The sequence below is a fragment of the Kryptolebias marmoratus genome, linkage group LG11 (assembly GCF_001649575.2).
Source record: "Kryptolebias marmoratus isolate JLee-2015 linkage group LG11, ASM164957v2, whole genome shotgun sequence".
NCBI classification, from domain to species: domain Eukaryota; kingdom Metazoa; phylum Chordata; class Actinopteri; order Cyprinodontiformes; family Rivulidae; genus Kryptolebias; species Kryptolebias marmoratus.
The window spans coordinates 15,856,126-15,870,935 of NC_051440.1; the positions used below are offsets into that span (position 1 = coordinate 15,856,126).

At 40.5% G+C, this 14,810-nt stretch overlaps 1 protein-coding gene across 14 annotated transcripts in view; it reads right to left on the reverse strand.

Moving 5' to 3' along the window:
• The window catches only part of mef2aa (myocyte enhancer factor 2aa), a 61,030-nt gene that overhangs the window by 18,134 nt on the left and 28,086 nt on the right, over positions 1–14,810 (reverse strand). The window lies entirely within an intron of this gene.

A 14,810-nucleotide genomic window follows, 5' to 3' on the forward strand; every position in this document is an offset into this window, starting at 1 on the left:
CGCCAAGCCAGAGATCTGATCTCAACCTGCAAATTTAGGCCTCCGACCTGCTCATTATGGGAATATCTTGGTCAGACTGGTCGGGCACGGCTGCGCGAGACGGGCAGGGCTGCTCTACTTTCACAACAAGCCTGGCCAGCCTTCAGCATGCCGCACCCATTGGCTCGAGCCATTTAGGGAGGTGTTGTAGCTGAGCTGTGAGCGAGCAGCAAACCAAACGGCAGCACTCAAGGGCAGACAGAACTTAGATCTGTTCTATAATACATGAAGCCAGTCAATACGTTACATATTATCTTTAAAAAGTTATTCGAAAGGTGTTGGAAGTCTAGAAAAAGCATCGATGTAATGCTTTACTCGGATGACTTGGCGAGTTTCGGGTGCCTCACAGACGCTTTCAACAGCTTCCAGTAAACGGATCACTAAATAAGGACAGGGCCAAACAGGTGCCCCTCTTCCAAAACACCTGTCAAGACCTGGCTCCCAGTGCTGGCCAATCACTGGCTACCCGACAGAGATATGACCATAGCAGGGGGGTTGCCCTGAAGCCCACCCTACGCCACAGAACAATCGCATCCTTCCACGTCAGTGCTGCTCACGCCTCCAGGAAACTACAAAATGAAAAGTTTCCTTTTTGTTCACATCATGAAAGCAGCTTTAAAATGCTTTTTAAATGTTGAATCACTCAGTGGGGGTTTGCAGTTGGGAAAGCACAGCTGACCAGACATGAATGCAGCTGGGATATTAAGTAGCCCGTCTATAAAAGATATGGACTGCTCGTTGCAGGATGAGACAAAGTACAGACAAAAAAATAAAAATAAAAACTTGGGTCATCTTTTCACATGGGCCTGAGAGTCTCATAAAGACGAGTGGGAACAAGGCCAGATGGTATTTACTCAGAGAAGAGCAAAACCCGCACTGAGAAATAAATTTTGGCTCTTTTTAATAATAATAATAAAAAAGCTCATATACTGGGCACTATTGTCTGTGAGCGCATCAGTGTGGGTCAATCAGTTTGCTGACATGATGCTTCAACTTTCTATTGCAGGAGGCCTTGGAGCTTTCTTGTCCAGAAGAAAACATCCATCTCGCGTCTCCATTTGAGCCCTGGTTATTAACCTTGCTGTTACCATGGGAAACATTCGGCACAGTAATTGCCTCCTCAGGTTTGCAGTTTAGGTTCAGGACAAGAGGCTGCAGAGCAGTGAAAGGCAGCCTTGCATTTCATCTAGATTTTACATTTGGATAAATTATTTCTATTACACAGAGAGCTCAACAATTAGGACAGCGTGCGTGTGTCATCTAGTGTTACATTTTACACCTTTAATGCTCAATTCAGAACCTTACGTTTACTAGAAATGGGTCTGTGCAATTTCCTGTGTCGCTAGAAAACCAGTTCACTCTGATGTCCCTGCTCTTCTGTGTCAAGAGAGTTTTGTGTGTTTCACTTATTCATGTACTATACGATATGGCACATGAATAAAAGGCGCGGTGACTTTAGAGCCGAGGTTCAAATCTATGGAGGAGAAAAAAAGGACACGGAGAGGCTTTTCCAGCATGTCTGCAAAAAAGATATATTTAGAGAAAAAAATTCAGATCTCTTGAAGAGAGGGGTTCTGAGGATAGGTTATGAACAATTAATATCTTGTTGCAGAAAGCTTATTTTCAGACTAGCCATTAGCTTGTAAATTTGGACAGAATTAAACTTTATTTCTCCAAGCTGAGGTCATTCAAAGAGATATTTACAACAGACGATAAATGTTCCCAACGTTTCCAAATCTCGTCCCGTTTCCTCATCTCTGATTTAAGCTTTCTCCATGGCAAAACAACCTGTAGTGATGTAAAGTGGTGTATACCATTAATATTTTATCCATCCAGTGTTTCTTCCAGCCTACTCTTAAGTACAAAGAAGCTATATTTTAACCAGTTGTTGTGCAGCGGCCAGCCTTCACCTCATTTCCCCCTGCCCTTCTGGCTCTGCAGTGCCGTGAATTAGCCCTTGTGCCTGCGCCTGCACCAAGCAAGGTAGCGTGTTAATCCTTATGACATCACCATTGTGTCCAGGCTGTTCCATATAATGTGCTTATCAAAGGGCTTCTTTGAGTGTAAACGCACTACGAAATTATCACGGGGAGGTGGCTGATAGGAAAGCTTTTATCTGCTGAGGAATATTTCTGCTCTTACATAACATCTTAAGAGACTTTCTCTCCCATCGTGTTCCCTCTCCCCCTGCGGTGATACAGTCCTCACTTTAGGGGAATAAAAGCCTCTTTAGTTTGGTATCTGTGCCCCGTATGCCGTGGTCCAGCTCTAGGTTACAGTAATGTAGAAATCCTTCCTCTGTCTCCATTTCCCACCACATACTGAGAGCAGAGGCCTATAAGACAAGGAGACCGCAGTAATTCCCAGACATATCTTGTTTAATCTCATGACCATTACACATTACAGCCTGCACTGATATCAGGATATGAGGCTGGCTTCATTTCCTTCCTTTAGCTCACTCCATTGTCTAGTTACTCAGTGGACAGGAAGAGCAGCAGGAGGGGGGGAAGCTCTCAACTTGACAGTCTGCATTACATTTGGATATTGTTCATTTGCAGCTGTCAGAAACGCAACAAATTATATTACGTTTTCCTTTGCATCGTTTAAAGGTTTAAAGGAACCAACAGTAACTAGGTCCCTGAAAATTACGAAGTGTTTCAGGATATTTTTTTAGCAAGTCGGATACGTGCATACTGTGTAACTGAATCCATCAATCTACCATTAAGCTAAATGTTCCCCAGGCCACTAATTGTAACAAAGGTCCACACCATGATCAAACTCCTCTCATGCTTTATTCATGTCATTAAACTCTGCATCCTCTTGACTCAAACATACCTCTGCTCATTCCAGCCAAAACGCTTCTGTTTATCATCAATCAGCAGGCTTGTTAAGATGTTCAGCTGAAGATTATTCCAACTTGTTTTTGGTCAGGATGCAGAACTGGTCTTCCTCTTCTCACTCCTCAATGGTTTGTATATTTTTGCAGGTGTCGCCGTGCAGCAACACAATGCGACCCCCCGACAGTTGGTTAAATCCTCCCATTGTCTATTTTGCATAAAACTGTGTTTTGAATTGCCTGTCCAAACATCATACACACACTTGTCTCAAAATGTGTTAATTGCATTTCAGTGTGAGGAAATTATTAGATCCCTGCTTTGGTAAATTTTCTATTCTAGCAAATCAAAGAAGCCCATTTTCTCCTGAATGGGTTGAATGGGCCTTTTGCTCCTGCTCGTAAACATTTTTAATTGTGCATTTTTTTTTAACCTCATAAAAGAGATAAACTGAGATGAAGGTTCTGTGGAAACTCAAACTTGTTGAGCTTCCAAAATGTTTGAGTGGTAAATAACTTCACCTTTCTGTCACTTAACTATTAACCACAACACAAACTGTGATTTGGCGATGAAACGTTTTAATGCTATTGATTGACAGTTCTATCTGACAGCGTACGACCACAATAAACAAGGACCTGTAACTCAAACACATCCAAAAAGTGATTTCTGCTAAATCTAAAACCCAGTAAACCAATACATAATTGTAAATTTATGTCTAAACCTATCTAAATAGATTTCTAATTTAAAGCAGCCTGTTGATTTTACTGAATAATTGTTGTGCAGTTGCCAGATCCTTCAGAAAACTGTAATATATGACAGGAATAAGAATCCACTTTGTTCTGACATAAAACAAATAAAATAAAATCAGTGTGGCTCATATTTACAAACAGTTTTAAGAACGATGCGCAGTTTGTTACCGGTCTTTGAAATCGCTTCACTTTCTGTTTCTTCATTTTTTGCTGTCTGGTCACTGAATGGATCATTAGCTGTCAGGACCACTGAAACCATACCCCCCCAACCCTGAACTCTCATTCCTGCTGGCCTCTAAAATATTCATGAGGACAATTAGGAGTTCCGATAAGGCGAGTACGGAGGGCTGGGAGGGGTCGTGTGGCAGAGAGGGGCAGGATGTGCCAGCAGGACGTCTGTTCTGCAACACTCTATACCCTGACCACAAACCTGTCCTCATCAATCTGAGACACAGCAGCCTCCTTCTTTGCCCCCAGTCAGGCCGGGCAGCTAGGAGATGGTGGCACTGCGCCAGCAACCCGACCTGAACCCCTATCCCAGCAGGCTTTGCTCTCTCACCGCCTTTGGGTATGAGGGGCTGGCCGCACAGCTTGAACAAAGGGAGGAGGGGGGCACAAGGGCAAGCTGACTGTTGCCCGGTCTAACTCACAGAAGCTGCCGTGCACACAAGCACAACCCATTTCCAACTGCACAGCAAGGTCACTGAACAGAGACGGTTATGAGATTCTATAGCATAACTGGCGTCGCTGTTACTCATAACTAGATCAAACCAAACTAGGTCAGCATACAGCCCATTTCATGTGGTTCACTCCACAAATCATGCCAGGTGTGTGGTTTGAGCTGAGCGTACAAAGTGACTCGTAATTGTTGCATGGCATTGTTACAGCTCCTGCAGCACACTGAATCGTGATCTTTATGGTGATTAAAATGATGCTAAAAGAGGCATGTTAAAATGATCCTCTGTAAAAGTTTTACAAAAGGGAGATTTGAAAGGATATTAGGGGAAACTGCATCGACGACGATCAACAAACAAAACATACAGCAAGTTTTCGGTGCTTATGTGAGGTTTGTTAAATTATTTCAGTGATAAGATTCAGATTTTTAATAACCTACTCATCAAACTGAACAACTTATATCGAAGTTATAGACCCTCAGAATCTTGACTTTTGTTTAATATTCTGCCAAAACCAAAACTAGTTTTGTAAAAAAAAAACTAAAAAAAAAACTGACAATTAAAGGCCTAGCATTCCTTGAAGGAAATTTTAGCTCACTATGTGTAAACCATCATAGAGATATACTCTTTTTTGTGTCGGCTAATGTCAATTTGCTGTTGTGGCCATCTCGGGTTAACCCCGAAGGTTATTCAGTTGTAGATGTTCGTCCAATGATGACCCTCTGAGAGTTTCATTAAAATCCATCCAGTGGCTGATGAGATATTCAGCTAAACCTACAGACAAACATACACAGACACACTGCAAAAACATTATCCTCTCGCCTTTGGCAGCAGGCGGTAACAAAGCTAGCCTTTATGCAAGATAATAATTTGTTATTAAGTTAAAATTACAACTAATATGGCCTTTACTCATCGGTGAGTAAACTAAAGTGTTTTCTCGATTCCATATTTTGCAATGAAGCACTCCTAATTATAAACCCTGGAGCATTAGCTTGTTACTGTCACTGGAAACAAGAGGTTTATAAAGGAAAGTACCTCATGGCTCATGGTCTTTGTTGTTGTCGTTTCTTTTCATTGTAGGCTCTCTGAGAGATTCTCTGTTTGAAATGAGACATACGCGATGTAGTTGAGAGGGTGGGGGGAGAAAAAAAAAGGCTCTGACGTCAATGAAGCATGACATGAGCCAAGCAAAAATCTTTTAGCAGTAACCTGGTAACAAGCATCATACACACACGCACGCACAAGTAGCACAGCGGGGACATAATAAAACAATGAGATGCACTGCGTGATGGACTCAAAATGCACAAAAACTGAGTTTGGTTGTTGGTTCGGTAGAAAAAAAACTGAAGACAGAAAGATGCTGGTGATTAAAGTTAGATGTTAATACCCAAACTAATCAAACTTCAAGACTGTAAGATGGACCCAAACTGTTTTATTAAACTCTGGAAACTCAGATTGAAGGCTGGTGACCTTTTCCCCCTCTTTAAACCCAGAGGAAAAGGAGTCCTTGTCCTACTAAAAGGGGCATTTTGAAACCCAGAATGCTGCTCTAAAGAGGACCACTGGTGGCAAAAAAAAAAAAAATAAATAAAAATTCCTGAACAGACTGCAATATCAGTGCAAGAACGTGTGGCTCTAATCCAAGCTGGGAGTTAATTAAATAAACTTGAGCATTTCCACAACCACATACAGGAGCACATTTTTTGTTTTTTTCACACACAAGATTAAAAAAAATGAAACTTCCCGGTGGAACTACATGTTGTAGACATTTATAAATTGGTATTCATGTCGTCAAAACAAACTTTTTTTTCCTATGTTTCACCGTAAATTTTGCTATTTTTATCTTGTCCACCTGCACAGTTCTGAGAAAACCCATCCTGATGCTGTATGAACAAACAAGAGGATTTGTTTTATCAATCAACAGAACCTAACGGAAGAGCTGCGACTGAAACAAGGGCCACGATGTGAAATGGATACTCTCAGACACCTGAGGACACGCAGGAAACAGGAAGTGGGCTTTTTTTTTTTATATCACAACATGCAGCCCAAAGAAGGAACAAGTAAAAAGATCCCGGGATCACTCTGCTGCTACATTCGAACCAGATCCTCTCAAGTGAAAACTGTTCGACGGGTTTTACATTCATGTGGCTACAAGTGACGATCCACCGGGACAGCACAGAATGATTACAAATACATGATAATAAACCCGTACTTATCTATAAAAAATAAGTGTTTAAAAGATGACATCACGCTTGATCTGCAGTTCACAATGCAGCAGCTATAACATTTGTGAGATATTTAAATATAAACATAGTCTTCTGCCAAGATTTCAAGTCTAAGCAAATGATGTATGTTCAAACTGAGTCCGTACTTTAAAAAAAAGTTTCTTTTTTATCTAAAGCTACAAATTTCTTTGCAGCTGCTGTGGCTCTGATTAAAATGGTTTCTAATCTTTCCTGACACAGAGTTTAAGATTCCAGAGCCTGGTCTTTTTTTTCTTTTTGTTGTTGTTTTTTGTACAGATTGTCTTTCTAACAAAACAGACTGAAGGGAGATCCCAGTTTAACACATTGACTGTTTTATTATGGATCCACACAGCTCTGGTACCTTCAAAAATACACAATAGGACATTTCCTGCGAGAGGTCTGGACGACAGCACCTGTTGTTCCATAGCTTGTACAATCAACCTTGAAAAAAAACTTTATACTATAAAAATAATCGCCCACTGCTGAAAAGAAGACAATATGCTTTGGCTTGTGTCTATGTGTGTGTTCTATATGTGTTTTATCCAATTTTCAACACCTTCTCTTAAAAAAACTTGTTGCTGAGAACAAATTAAACAAGCCCATACTATATGAATATATAAATAAATATTTTTTTTTCCTGTGCAAACACTGGGGTATGCTATCTTAATGTTTTTTCAATCAATCATACCCCAGAAATAATAATTTTACCCTATATTTACTTAAACAAATAATAATGAATATGAATTACATTGTGTTTCTATTGACATTTACCGCGGAACTCCAACTTGTGGAGAAATGGGATTGTATGCAAAAATAAATTTAATATAACTCCAATGAATCACTGCAGCCCAAAAGCACACATAATTTTTTCAGTAATATTAAAAAATGGGTAGCTGGAAATTTTCATATATATTGAAAAAGCCCTGGAAAAAAAAATCAACATCAGCCCAATAAATCTATGTCAACAGCGATGACATTTGATTTAGCTTAAAGGGGATATATCTCATCACCGCTGCTGTGAGCTCTGTGGTGAAACAAGGATGGTGACTGTGGAGAAGAGGAGAAGAAGTGAGGAAGGATGATACTCGTGAACAGCCAAAGTGGATATTAAGATTTATAGAAACCTGACATTAAGGGAGTTTAACCTGATGCTCTAATGGAATCTCCTGAACAGCGGCTGCACCGGAGGGACACACAAGTTTCATTCCCCTGTCCGGGCCGTCAAAAAGTTAAACTTTTCATTCTGACTTGAACTCATCTGCAAATGCAATCTGCAGCTTCTTTTGCCGAATTTAGACGGTGGCTCAAAAAACACAAAGAGAAAAAATTGGCAATTTGGCCAATTGTTTCCTTGATGACAGTCATCTAACAGAAAGCAGCACATGAATAAATGTTTTCGGAAGGGTTTTGGAATTCCATGTGCTTATTTAGCTGCTCGTGCACAATGAAAGCATGGTGTCATCTACCTTAGACTCACCGTGTTTCATCAGCCGCCTATTCTAAGGCCCAGTTCACACGTCAACAATCTCCTGGAAACGCTAAGGATTTTCCAATGTTGACTGTACAAACTTTTTTTCATTCATACAGTAGTGATGTGATCACAAGTTCTGTTTAGAAAAGACTGCAGAAGATGTTGAACCCACTGCAGTTTCCACACCGGGTCAGTAGCTGACACGGTGATGTTTACGTTTCACCAACACGGGCATGAGCGCAGACACTTCAGTCCTGAGCAGGAGAACACTTACATCCAACATGCTGAATAGACGAACATTCGTTTGGACTGACAAAAAGGTCGGGTTGCTAACCTTACTTTAAATTACAAACCTAAAAAGACTCAGAAAATATAGATTATTTACTGACTGTATTCGTAGTGTGCATGCACGAACACAGATACAATGTCTGGAGTTTCGAAAAACATCCCCTCTGAGACCTGGATTTAAAAAGTTTTGCCGTCAGAGAATCTGTTGTCGTGTAGCCGATCGGACCGAAACGCAACAGAATCGTTCTGATGTCACCTATTAGCAGCGAGGCATAAATTGGGCCTAAAGCTCTACCAATGACAGATCACTTTTTTTTGACAAATACAGGATATAAAGGACCTAAAGTGCAAACCATAAACAAAAACATAAAAAGCTAACTGGTGTAAATGAGTGCACGTATCCACAGGTCAAAGGTCAATGTGGGGATGATGAGAACAAATAAAAGGATGAGAAACTTTAAAAACTTTAATAAATATTAGTTTGCCTAATCTTCGCCTCTAAAGAAGCATTTGGCTTCACGGGTTTGTGGGGAGTTTGGTGTTTCCAGAAAATGACGACATGTTTCAGTGGAAGTGATGTCAGTTTTACTTTTGGCAGCTATGTCAGTTTCTTCCTCAGAAATAGACAACCAAGATACAAAAAAAACACCTGCAACGACTCTGTCTGAAGCTACAAAACCAAGACGAGAAGCAAATACCTCACACTTCAAACATGAACTAGCTTAGCATATATAGTTTAAATCAATTTATTTAATAAGTCACTTGATGATTAGGGTAAATATGGCATCTTGCGAAGGCACTATGTTTAAACTGATAAAAACTTGTAAAAATGTTAAATAAATTAATTTAGCTGAAGTAGAAAAATATGATGCGTCAATAAAAAAAGAAAACAAAATCTGAAATCTTAGATTTTCCTGTTCTTTTAAGCCATTTTCTCAAAGTGCCAAATAGAAAGAGTAGTCTGTGATAGAATATATAACACGTTTCGATCATTTTCGGATTTCATTAACATATTTTTAAACTGTTGCATATAACTAGTGAGGTTGTTGACAGGTGCTGGTAATTTTCTTGCAGAGATTTGTACATTAACAAGTTATCTAAAACTACTAAAGAAGAAATAAATTATGAATGATCCGTCTCTTGTGCTCGCATTCATTTTACCAACATTTTTTTAATAATCAAAGGTTTGTGTTCGTGTACACTAACCTAAAAGGACTTCAGAGTTGACTGATCTATTAAAATTTTGCAACGCTGAAACTCTTTTATCCCATACGTATTTGATGAGATATTCTGCTAACGGAGAAAGAGAATAAATTAATACGCAAACCCTGCATGCAACAACAATAGGGGATGCCAAAACCTAAAACAAATGAAGTAATGTCATAATTGATCAGCTGCGATCTGATGTGCCTGTTTTTTTCTTATCAAATCATACCTGAGAACAGTTAGTTTTGTTAGAAAACATCAAGCTGCTTACTTCATTATTTAAAAGAAACGTGCAAGTTTAGAGTGTTTTCTGTTTTTTTTATGGGGTGTTTTTTTCTGCTTTGCTCTTAAATCTCTTTCTCCAACCCCCACTCAGCTCGCTCCCGAGCCTCCATTTCCAGTGGGCACGAGGATAATTGATCAATCATGCTAATTGAAGAGTCTGGACAGCTAGACCACCATAGCAGATGTGCCAATTTGCATTCATTAAGATTGAAATGAGCCCTAATCACTGCTCAGCCTTTGATTGACGAACATAAATATCTCCTGTCTGAAACTCATGAAGCCTCCAGCTTTTCAACAGATTCATTCCGTCACCGATAATAATGTTTATTTTTCCCGGAGCCGTTTGTTACCTAAACCTCGGAAATGCAGCGTCTCATCTAAGGCGCTGGTTTTGTTGTTTTCTTTCTCCACATCATTTAAAAATATGATGCGGGAAGTGGATTGATTCACATGACAACACGAGGCCTGGCATTCAATAACGGTCAGCATTTCCATATCTTATTAATACAGCTCCATTTCAAACAAAAGTTAGTTGTGACAATAAAATCAAACCTGATGAAAATAATCTGATAATTTTATGCTCATTTCCTCTCACTGTAGCAGTCCTGTGAGACAGGGGAGCGCCCTTTCATAAAAGCAGAAGAAGAAACTCTTTTTTTTTTTTTTCTTTTCTTTTTTTTCCTGAGTCAAATGAACAAAAGCCCACCCCTCTTTATTATGAAAATGATAAGCAGAATTTCCCTATGAATGACCTCGGGATGTTTACTCCCACAAATCAACAGGGTAAAAGCATAAAGGAGAGCAGCGAAATGTCAAATCTTAGCATATGGAACAGTCCGGGTATTCAAAAAGCATTCAGAAAATTGGGTTCAAACCCTTTTTGAAGCCGAAATTGTAAAAGGTTACAATTAAGCGTCACCTTAATGTTGATCCCATGTGTCTGCAAACTGGATTAATCTTAACCCGAATGATGCACCTTAATTCCACTGAACCGCTCAAAGAGAGGACAGAAAGATGCCAAACGGTGCTTATGAAGTTGCTGCTTTGTTTCCGCGTCTCTCCTGGAGACACAGGGGTCCCTCTGTGCACAGCAGAACAGTGCGAGGATATAGTGGAGCATGAGCAAAATCTCATTAGTCCCAAGCAGAAAGAGGAGTAAGACTAAATATTATTAGATTATTCTAATGGCTAACAGCAGCGTTTTCATTTGGTGGCATAAACAGAATTCAACAAGTAATACAACAGAGAAAGAGGCCATAAAACTTTCACTCCTTAGTATTAAATATCACACGTATACTTGCTAAGTATTGAAGACTGAAGGCACCTCAAAGGTCCAGGTGTTTTGACGAGGGGTTCTGTGGAAAGGCTGTGAGAAATTAATATTTTACCTGTTGTGGATAGCTCTTTGAATGAGCTCAGTTTAAAGAAAGTTCTGTTTTCACCAGACTGATGAGCTAAAGGCTAGTGTGAGCAGGGCCGAAACCAAGGTGGACGGCTGCTATTTTAAAACATCTTCAGTCTCAAAGATTTTGTTTCGCTTTATGCAAAAACTAGTTCATAAACCTCTCCAGCACCATCAATTTTGCATTACGTGGATATTTACATATCATTCTACGGTTATTAACATGCACTAGTAGAGGCAGCAGCAGTTAGCTGTAGCACTTTTTATAGGAATATCATCATTTTTCTGCTGGAATAATCATGTAATGCAAAGTCCCAAAACAGCATTTGTACAAACTGCTAGACAATATTTTTGACTAGCTGCTAGCTCATCTGTTTGGTCCAATTTAAACTTTATTCCATAACACTGAGATTTCTTTTAAGAACAATCTACAACAGGTACGATAATACTAATTATTCAAAACCCCTTTTCAAAACAACTGAACTGACTAAAATTCATTTTCCATCATAGCCCATCCTTTGCCTGGTGCGTTGGTAAGGTTAACCCATGCAGAGACGCACAACCTCGCTCACCTAACCCACGGGAGAAAAACCAGAACCTACGGCTCGGCTTTGGACTGCGAGCCAAGTTTGAGACAAAGTCCACGGCCCTCCGCTGGGCTAACATACTGTGGCCAAGGCACGCATCCATCTGTGGAAAACATGCAGACCGTTCTCCCACACTGCACAGCTCAGCCTTTATCTACAGATGGTACTACTGAGCAGGAATGTGACCTTTGATTTAGATTCTCGAATGGACAGCGCTTCGCCAGCGAGAAAAGTGCGAGAGGACTTGTCTTCGCATCGCAAACTGGACAACACGAGCAGAAGGCTGCTTGCAGGGATCCGACTAGTTTAACGCAATTTAAAAATTTAGATAAGTGTCCACTGTAAGTGACCCCATGTGAGACCCATTTTATAGGACAAACAAGGAAAGGGGGGATTGTTCCCACCGTGACACGCGCTTCAGTCGTAGAGAAACACAAAGACTGAAAAAGCTCAACATAACAGACATGTGTTGTTAGTTTCTTTTCTTTTTTAAAGATGATCAGTAGCTACTGCAGCTTATAAACGACCTGAGTGAATAGTAAAAATGTCTGCGGATGCTGGTGGCTTCAGGTCTGCTGTGTTTCTCCAGCGTGACCTCGTATCCATCACGCAGAGACGAGTAATGCCTGGTTTTCAAAAGATGCTGGCAGACTGAGCTGGGGACAACAGTGACCAGTTCTCTCTTTTTTGTCGAAAAGGGGTAGCTTCTTCTTCGAGAGCAGCCTGTAGTGACGAATGGAAAAATCAACTTGGAGTCGCTGATGCAACACCATGTGGTGCCCAGAACCATACAGCAGAGGACCACACGCAAAGGTTTGGCATGGATTTTACAAAGAGAAAGGCAGCCTCATTTTTTTTAAAAGGCTTAGAATTAAAGAGTTTTATTATCACAAGATCTGCTTTTAAAACTTTGCTTATAACTACTTGAGTCAACTTTATCTGTCTGTTAGCAAAATAACTCATGAACCCTCAGACAAATTTTAACAAAGCTCTCAGAAAGTAAGAATTGGACGTACATCTACAGCTGATTAAACTTTGGAGTCAAACAGATTCAAGATGGGTGCCACAGCTAATAGACATTAGAAAACACAAAAAATGGCTATAACTCAGTCAGTTTTACAGATATTGAGCTAAAATGTGGTTTACGTAAGCTTTCACGTGATTAAAACTGAATAAAAAGCAGTGATCGATATGTGTTCTTTCAAGGAATCCTGCTTTCATTCTTCTTTTTCTAAGGCCAAAAGTGGCATGAAGGGTTGAACCAACCTGTTGCTGTTACGCCTCCGAGGAAGGTAGTGACAGAGCTGCAACATGTTACGCTGTATAACGAAAGGGTAAGCCAGGATCGCAGACGATCAGCTGGCCACGAGATTTAAAATGGGGATCATTCGACACGCAGTTCATGTGTAGTGCTCTGCTTCAATCAGCTGAATTATACACCAAGCTTTCCGTAGTTTTGCTTCATTTATGAAAGCACTCGTCTTGGCCAAACGTGGCCGACTCAGTTTGTGATTTATAAAGGCAGCTGAAAGACAAGCTCTCTTTGAGGCCATATTGCAGAACTGTTTTGATAAAAGGCCATTTGAGGTACGCTTGAATAATTATCTTGCTGTAGAAGCCATTCTCTTTTGCCTTTCAGCTGTTTGTTTGTTTTTTCCCCCAAACACTATGATGTTTCTAGAACTTCCTGCTAGTAAGTAAACTTTTGATTCCTTCTACAAGTGAAAAGTTCAGATGTCATCAAGTGCAATGCAAGTCCAAAACATGACTGATTCACCACCATGTCCTGGAATAACACTGCTAATTGTGGACCAAAATTCTATTCTAAAAGGAAAAGTCAAATATGCACTGTGTGCACGTACATAAACAGGGAATATAAATATTTGCAAGAGAATCAGGAACACTTCACTTTGCAGAACATGTTATAAAACAGCTTAAGGAATGACCTGGGTGATAGGCAATAAATAACTCTTATCACTCTGAACGTCAGCAAGTCTCGTTTGAAGTAAGAAAGCTTCCAGAGTCGCAGCAAAAACAAGTTTGTGGTCACTGTTATGTAAGGAATGTGTCCATGTATCTTTTATGCAGGTGAGCCCCTGCTCTGCTTTGAGGGCCCCTGATGGAGGAGTTACTGCACGAGGATGCCAGAACACTCTTCTGCAGCTCCGCCAAGCAGGTAATTCACAAGCAGAAGCAGCATAAATAAAAGATAATGGGCTGCAGCTGACTCCTTTATGCTGCATGCAATTTCACTAATTCCTCCAAGTGAAAGTCTTTTCAAAGGAACAGATTCTTGACTCCCCCCCCCCCCAATCCCACCCATCTTAAACTCTTAAACTCTCTTAATTGTGCAGCAGCAATAAAAAAAACGGCACGTGTAGTGGGCAGGTGGCAGTAAAAACAGGGATGGAGCAGTTTGCTTGGTCTAATCGAAAGTATCTTGCTCTATAATCTAAGTGCATCTGAAATAATAGCAATAAAGATTAATGGGTAATTTCATGCTTAGTGTGAGGATTTCTTCAATAGGCATTACCATACATTGTGTGTGCTTTCATGTAGTCAGAATGAAGACATCGGCCCCTTGAAGCGGAGCTTGAATGAGGCGAGAAACCACACATGTGCCAGTGCAAGATGTTTGGAACAGGATGCACTCATAATCGTTCTTGTTCACTTCGGATTTTTACACTTTTGGCTGACAAATTGTACGCTAGCAGAACAAGTGGCTCGCGCTTCCGCTGTAGCTGCTGGGCAACCAGGAGCATCACAGACTCGCAGTGTGTTGGAGTGTTGCAGAATGTTCCCTGAACTGAAAATACTGCAGCGCCAACTGTGCAGAAGTCAGACTCCTGTTCCCGAAAAAGTAGGATATCTATGGGAAACACCGGTGGTCAGCTCTGTTGGTCAGCACTGACTGCGTGCATGCTTGTGCAGATAGGTTTTTCACGTCAGTTGGTGCACACAAGAGCAGCTGAACTTATCAGGGAGAGCAGACCTCCTGTGCCCTATCTGCATGGAGACTAGAAGGAAAT